This window comes from Daktulosphaira vitifoliae, unplaced genomic scaffold, assembly GCF_025091365.1.
Source record: "Daktulosphaira vitifoliae isolate Bord-2020 unplaced genomic scaffold, ASM2509136v1 Scaffold_2, whole genome shotgun sequence".
Classification (NCBI taxonomy): domain Eukaryota; kingdom Metazoa; phylum Arthropoda; class Insecta; order Hemiptera; family Phylloxeridae; genus Daktulosphaira; species Daktulosphaira vitifoliae.
This window is the reverse complement of record NW_026099573.1, coordinates 13,314,213-13,321,643: the sequence shown is the minus strand read 5'-3', so window position 1 is coordinate 13,321,643 and position 7,431 is coordinate 13,314,213.

Here is a 7,431-nt window from a genome sequence, read left to right as displayed (position 1 = left end):
AAGAGATTATATTTTATATTTATAGTTAATAATATAAGTTAATGAATCTAAATAAAAAAAAAATCAAATATTTTGAAAATTTTTTTCTAACTCAAAAAAAATGCGAAATATTAATTGCCACAGGCGGATTCAAACCTGGTATCCTATCCATGAAAGACACAAATGTTACCGATTCAGCAACTGATCATCAATTTCGTTAGGTGATAAAATTGACAATTTAAGCTAATTCTAATTTTAAAGTTACCTATTGCGACTTTAAAAATAATTTATAATAATAAAGAAAAATATTTCCGTAACATTTTCAAAGGTATGGCATTTTCAAGTATTAAAATATTTTATGTTAAACATTGATTTTTACATAAAAATTACAGTTTTCGTTAAATTCGACGTTTTTGGAGGTTTTTTCTATTTGCGGAGAACGAGGGAAATTTTTAAGGGTAATATCTTCAATTAGATACAATTTGTAAACTTTCGACATATTGTTCAACATAATTGGTCCAGTGAGAGCTGAAAAAAAGCAGTTTGGATGTAACATTTGACTATAAAACAACATATAACTTTTAAAGTTGTTTCTTCTCTGCTGTTTAGTTTAAATTGTTTTTTAAATAAAAATATTTTTGAACAATAGATTGCCTTAGCAATCCATCAGGCTGAATAATATAGATTAGATTGGTGAAAAGTAGTTCCTCTTGGAGAAACATTACCCAAAAATATAATTACGAATTTTAAAAATCTCGATAATCATCTCGAGGAAGATTTTTAGTAATATTATATTTTGCGTATAAAATAATTTGATTTTCTTGATCTTTTAAATTATTATGAACATAAGTATCAGAAATTGACGTAGAAAATTGTGTTTTATCATTTTTTTCCCATTCTTGTTTAAATCTTTTAAACAATAATATTTAAAGTCTTGTAAAACAAGTTTAAAAATATGGTGTCGACATGCTAAATATAATATTTCTCTTTCAAGACATAACCCCGTGTTGTTGTTGGCTGTCTTTCTTGTGTATGTTTTGTTTATATATACGAAAAGAATTTGTTTTGATTTATTATATTAATTTTGTGACGAGAAAGGAATTAAAATAAAGATAATTAATCTTATTGAACCATTTGTGAAGAACATTATTATTAAATATAGGGAACGAATTGATACCTCTAGACATTGAAAGGTTTGTCGAATTGTATTTGAATAACAATTTATTGCTGCAAAATACGAAGTAAATCAATTCATATCATTCCAATTATTTAGAAATAATAATCTGAGTGAAAAACAATAAAGCAATGGATTAATTATTTTTTTAGTAATTTTACTAATTTATTCGCACTTTATACATATACACATTACAGGATCTCGAGGGTCGGATTACTGCCCCGTGCCTGAAAAAAATGTAAGTACCTAATGTGTATCTGAGTGTATTAATAGACACTTCGACTAAGGTACTTATCAATTAATTAGTTTTTGTTCATTAACAAATAGGATCTACATTCATCTCTTTTATATCTATTTGTTTTTATTTTTCTAAACCCTTGGACTCTACAACCCTAAAAGAAACTATTTATACACGAATTGACCAAATATCCGAACATCAAAACTTTGGTCTACATACCCACTATACTAGCTTATTTTTGTATCACTACAATATTTTAACGTTAAGTGTGTTTAAGTCACATTGAATGTGATTTGAGGACAGCTGATGTGGGAGATCGTGTCAAGTGGAAGTTTAGGATAAGGGTGGCCGACCCCAAGTAGTTGGGATTAAGGCGAGGAAGAAGAAGAAAAAGTGTGTTTAAGTCACAGTGCACATAAATTAATTATATGTTTTTAAAAATAGTTATAGCGCTCACATCCAGCTTTTACTGGTCGATGTAATACTTCAATTTTTTCAACCTAATATGCGACTTGCAAAATTAAATTTACACTATCTTACGTAATTTTAAATTTCACGCAAAGTACGTGTAATCGATTTTACGTTAAAGTGATTCTTTAACGTATTTATTTAAATTTTCGATTTTTTCCATACTAGTGCAGCAAATAGTTTTACTACGTATCGCGGGTCATCCCGGACTGACGGTTCATTATCGTCCGACATTGGTACACGCTATCTAATCACTGACAATAACACAATGCAACAATCGGAATAATAAAAATAACAATACGGTATCGCCGATAATAATAAGAAACAATAAAATTGTCAACATAATCTTCACGTAATCAAATACAGGTGATGATAATTCACCAACTCCTTCAATCATGATTGACGAAGACAGACTCCGAACGCTAAATAATCCAGTAAAACAAAATCGAGTATCTTCTCCCAATTTACTTTCATCTCAACATCAATCTAAAAAACCGACGTTTATTTCGGTAAATAAATTTAATTATATTTCTTTAGAAAAAACATTAAAACGAATAATTATAAAAATAGTATTGACAATGCTAATAATGTCAATGTTAATAATGATATTAGTAAAAATATTAACAATATAAATAAACTAAACTCTCTTACTCAAAATATTCCTACCGCCAATATTTGTACGTGGGTTGGAGATATCAGTGCGATGAGAAATGAACTGATAGATATGATCGGTTCCGAAAATTTCTTTTTTAAAGCGTATCTTAATCTCATCTGATTCTTACAGAAAAATAATTCCTTTTTTAAAAGAAAAAAATGCACAATTTCATATATACCAATTACGCAAGGAGAAAGCCTTCAGAATTTTAATAAAAACCTTACACCCAGACACCACTGTCATTGAAATTAAAGAAGGACTAGAAGAGATTAGTTATACTGCTCGTCAAGTAGTAAATTTATTACATAGACAAAGGCCCCCTTGCCTATATTTTTTGTTGACCTTGAGAAATCAGAGCTTAACAATGATATTTTTTCTATTAAATAATCCAACGTATCCGGATGTTAAAGTCGAATCAAAATCTTCAACATAGAGTTCAACCCACACACGTCTCACTATTTCATAATAAGGAGGTAACTCCATCTGACTTAAATAAAAATAATACACCATCCTATGCACAAATAACTGTCAATTCTCCTGTTGTTTCTTGTTCTCGAGATCAAAATTAATTATTCTCAGATCTCCTAAAAATAAAATAAATAAATAAAATCTTTAATAAATCCACTACTCTCCCTCTTGACAACAGTATTTAATCACATTTTATCAAAAAATAATGTCTATTTATCCACAAATCTCAAAATCTTTTCTCATCCTACTATGGAATACAAATGGCTTAACAACCATAAAAATGAACTTTTATCTACGATAAATGAACTTAACATTGACTTGGCTTTTATATCTGAAACCCACTTTACTAATACATCAAAAATATCGTTTCCTGGCTATCAAGTCCTACACACAAACCATCCTAGCAACTCAACTCGAGGAGGTGCTGCAATCATTATTAAAACATCTATAAAATATAATACTTACTTAAAGTTTCAGACAAATTACTTACAATCTGCCTCTATACAAATTGTTTTAAATCACATTCCTATTATTTTTTTACTGTTTACTGCTCTCCTGGAAATAATATATCTGTTGAACAACTTTATGTTTATTTCTCTTCACTAGGCAATAACTTTACTGTAGGAGGTGATCTAAGCGTAAAATATACCAGTTGGCGTTGCCACTCTAACAATTCCAAAGGCATCTCCCTAAGTCAAGTATCCATGCTGAAAAAATACACTATTGTAGCTCCTCATAGTCCAACATACTGGCCAACATCTAACAGTAAACGTCCTGATTTTCTGGATATTTTTGTTTCAAACATCCCAAGTAAAATTAAAAAATCAGTTAAAAATTTATTTGACCCCTGTTCTGATCACTTTCCAGTCCTTCTCACCTTAAATACCAGTTCTCCAATCTTCGCAAACCTGTTAACTTTAACAAATAAACACACGTACTGGGAAACATTCAGAAACATCATTAATACGAATTTACTTTAAATATTAAACTTAAAAACTTTGATGATATTGAAAACTTAACCAATAGTTTAACATCCTTAATACAAACTGCTGCCAGAAAATCTACACCTACTTTTAAAAAAACCATCCCACTGAATTCCACACTATTTCCGTTGTATGCCAGAGCTGTGTGGTAAAGAACTAGACTTCCTACTAACAAACACACATACATTAATTTAACTCTAAAAGTGCCCTCGGCGAGACGGTACTCCCCATCCGAACTAAGACGCCGAGAGCAGCGGTATAAGGATTACATGTTAAAACGTTGGGGGGTGGTCGTCGGCGAGACAACAACCACAGCAACAACAACAACAACAACAACAACAACAACAACAACAACAACGACAGCAGCAGCAGAACCTGTTCCAGCAGAGGATCCAATGGAGCTGGAGGAGGGCATATTGGAGGACGCCATCGACATATTCCTCTCCTGTCCCCCATCTCCTGACCATGCTAAAGAAAAAGAAGAATAAAAAAAAAAAAAAACAACACCCTCCACCACCCTCGTTCGCGTTATGCGACCGACCACCACCAAGCGCGATCACGCGCGAACAACCAGCTCGTCAGGACAAACAACGTAAGTATTTGCGGCCTTCACCGTGATAGGCGGTATAATTAGCTATTTATTCCCAATTGGTAATCGCACCATGCGTATTCGATTCACTGAGTTGACCGGCGGCTTGGCGGGGGGGCATTTGACACGGCCCCGCGTCGTTCTCTATACACGGAGCCCCGCGACCCGTGACACCTTTATCAGTCGCCGCCCTACTACGTGCATATGGTAGTTTGACTGACTAACACCGCGTGCGATACGCCACGGTACAAAGTCCAGCAAGTGCCGTACGTCCATCTACGACCCGCCGCAAATATACGTTAAGTNTTTATAAAATTTTTTTATTTAAAAAAATACAATAAATATATATATTATATTGTTGCGGTCATATCCTGCCGCACTCGCGGGGTGTTGTAATATTAGAAAAGAAAAACACAACACGTTAATGGTTCTAGTGAACGTGAAAATATTTTATTGGCGTCGACAACACAATATATATACGTATATACAGTGGGTAAAAAAAGTATTGACACATTGTGTTTTTTTCGAATTTCCAGTCGAAGGAATCATTTTTATTTAATGGTTTTTATACATTATAATAATAATTGATATGTTAATTATTTCTATGCTAAAAAAAATAAATTTTAGCCGAGACATTTTAGTAATAATAATAATAATNTGACCGCAACAATATAATATATATATTTATTGTATTTTTTTAAATAAAAAAATTTTATAAAAGTGTAAAAATTATCGAGTTAGACTCAAAAATGAATAAGAACTACCCTTAATTATCATATTTCAACTCCAATGCGGCACCAGAGTGGTTACGTAAATCCTTCCAAATTTTGCCAACATTATTTTCTTATACAACTGAACTAATCTAGAAGGTAATGTGTAAAAAATATTTTTAAAAAATTTGTACCTATATAAATAAGGGCCCTGACAGTTATTTATAATTGAGAAAAATACAAAATTTTTCAATTAAATGCACGTTTTTCATTCGGTTATATGTAACCATGTGACTAATGCAAATCATATCATTATTAACAAGTGAAAATATGATAGCAATGGTCATAATTTTTGTAACAACTTCTATTTATTTATTTTAAGATAACTTGTAACCTGATAATTAGCAAAAAATTCGGACAAAGGATAATGAATTATGTCATCATAGGTATTTTTTCAACAACTTAAAATAAACCTATGTTTTTACTATAGTATTTTTATAGTACATTGCTTCAAACCGGTAGCGTTTACCAATTTACGACTCCATTAGCGGATGACTCTGTTTATATGATGTTCAAAAGTCAGGAAAAAGGTCAACTGTTAAGGGTAATGGAACCCACGAAAACTCTTTTCCTGATTTATTGAACACTCTGTATAAAATTATTAAAGAAATAATTGCACGAATCTTGTAAAAATATCATTTATTAGATAAACTATAACATACTAGATATTTTAAGGGAAGACAATAGGAATGAAAAATTTGAAACTCAATAATTAAATGTCAGAATACTTAATATGTTAGTTAATAACTAGGTTACAACGGATATCTCCAAGTTTATAATAAAGCTATACAGATTTAAAAGCCGCGTTTAATAAATTGAAATCAACATCTTGAAGTACCTTCAGTAAATGTTTTAAAAAAACTTTAATACGCATTTGATTTTTATTAAAATTTTTCGTTATATGGGGTTCCGTTTTTTTTGAAATATTTTGATATTTTGTTTTTAAATCATTGTTTAAGATATGTTGATATGCTTCTGAAAGTGAATCAGGATTATTAGGATCAGTTATCATTGTTTTAATGGCATCACAGCCTTCAAATGATGAGCAAAGCCTATTCAAATTATTTTTTAACTCTTCTATCATATTGTTTTTATTATTAGAAAATTGTTTACAGTCGTAATTTAAGAAATGTTTTAAACGATTGAAATAATTATCATGAGTCAAATCCAAAACGGAAATAAAAACGTTCAATGATTGTTGAACCTCGTGGTTTTGTGATGCGACATAATATTTCATGTCTTGATATGACATGTATTTATCACTGTAGTTCTTTTCGACCACCTCACTGACCAAAATAAAGTGAGTCCATATTAACCGCAACATAATGATTTTCATTTGATCAACAAACATTTTTATATATTTGTTTACTCCGGCGAATTTATCTTCAAATTTTTTTAGTGGTAATTCTTTTGTAAAAGCTTGTGTTAATTCGTTAATAGCCTTACCCCATTCAATATTTATGACATAATTTTTTTGTAAGTTTCCAAATGCATCACTAATTTGGGGACCTATTAAGAAAAAATGATTATTTTTTATTTTATCATCATTTTTTTGGATAATTGGATGATTAGAATATTTTTCCAAATATTCATTAATATGAGTACCAAATCGATCTTTAAAAGACTCTATGGAGTCAAAATTGGGTGCATCAGCGTTTAACAATGTCAAATATATATCATTAAAAACACAGTACGATTTGGTAACATCAAATATGCTATCTCCATTACATGTACTCATAGAATTTGATAGTTCTTTGATGATTATTTCGTTTATTTCGGGTATTTTTAACAAAGATTTAGTATCTGTCATCATTGGACTTTGACTTAAGTAAGAATAAAATAGCCACATATCGATTAAATCGGTGAAACCTATATTGTAAAGCATTTTTAATAAGTTACGGGCGATTTCTCGAAAGATTTTTAAATTGCTTTGAATAGACAAAAATATTTGTTTACTATTTGATTTCATTTTACCTTTCATTTGTAATTGTGTCACGCGTAAAACTGATATTGCTATTACCTTAATACCACATTTTAAGTCTTCCCTTTGACCATTGATAATTATTTTTAATTTTTTTGATAAAGATGAATCAATGCCGTGACTGGT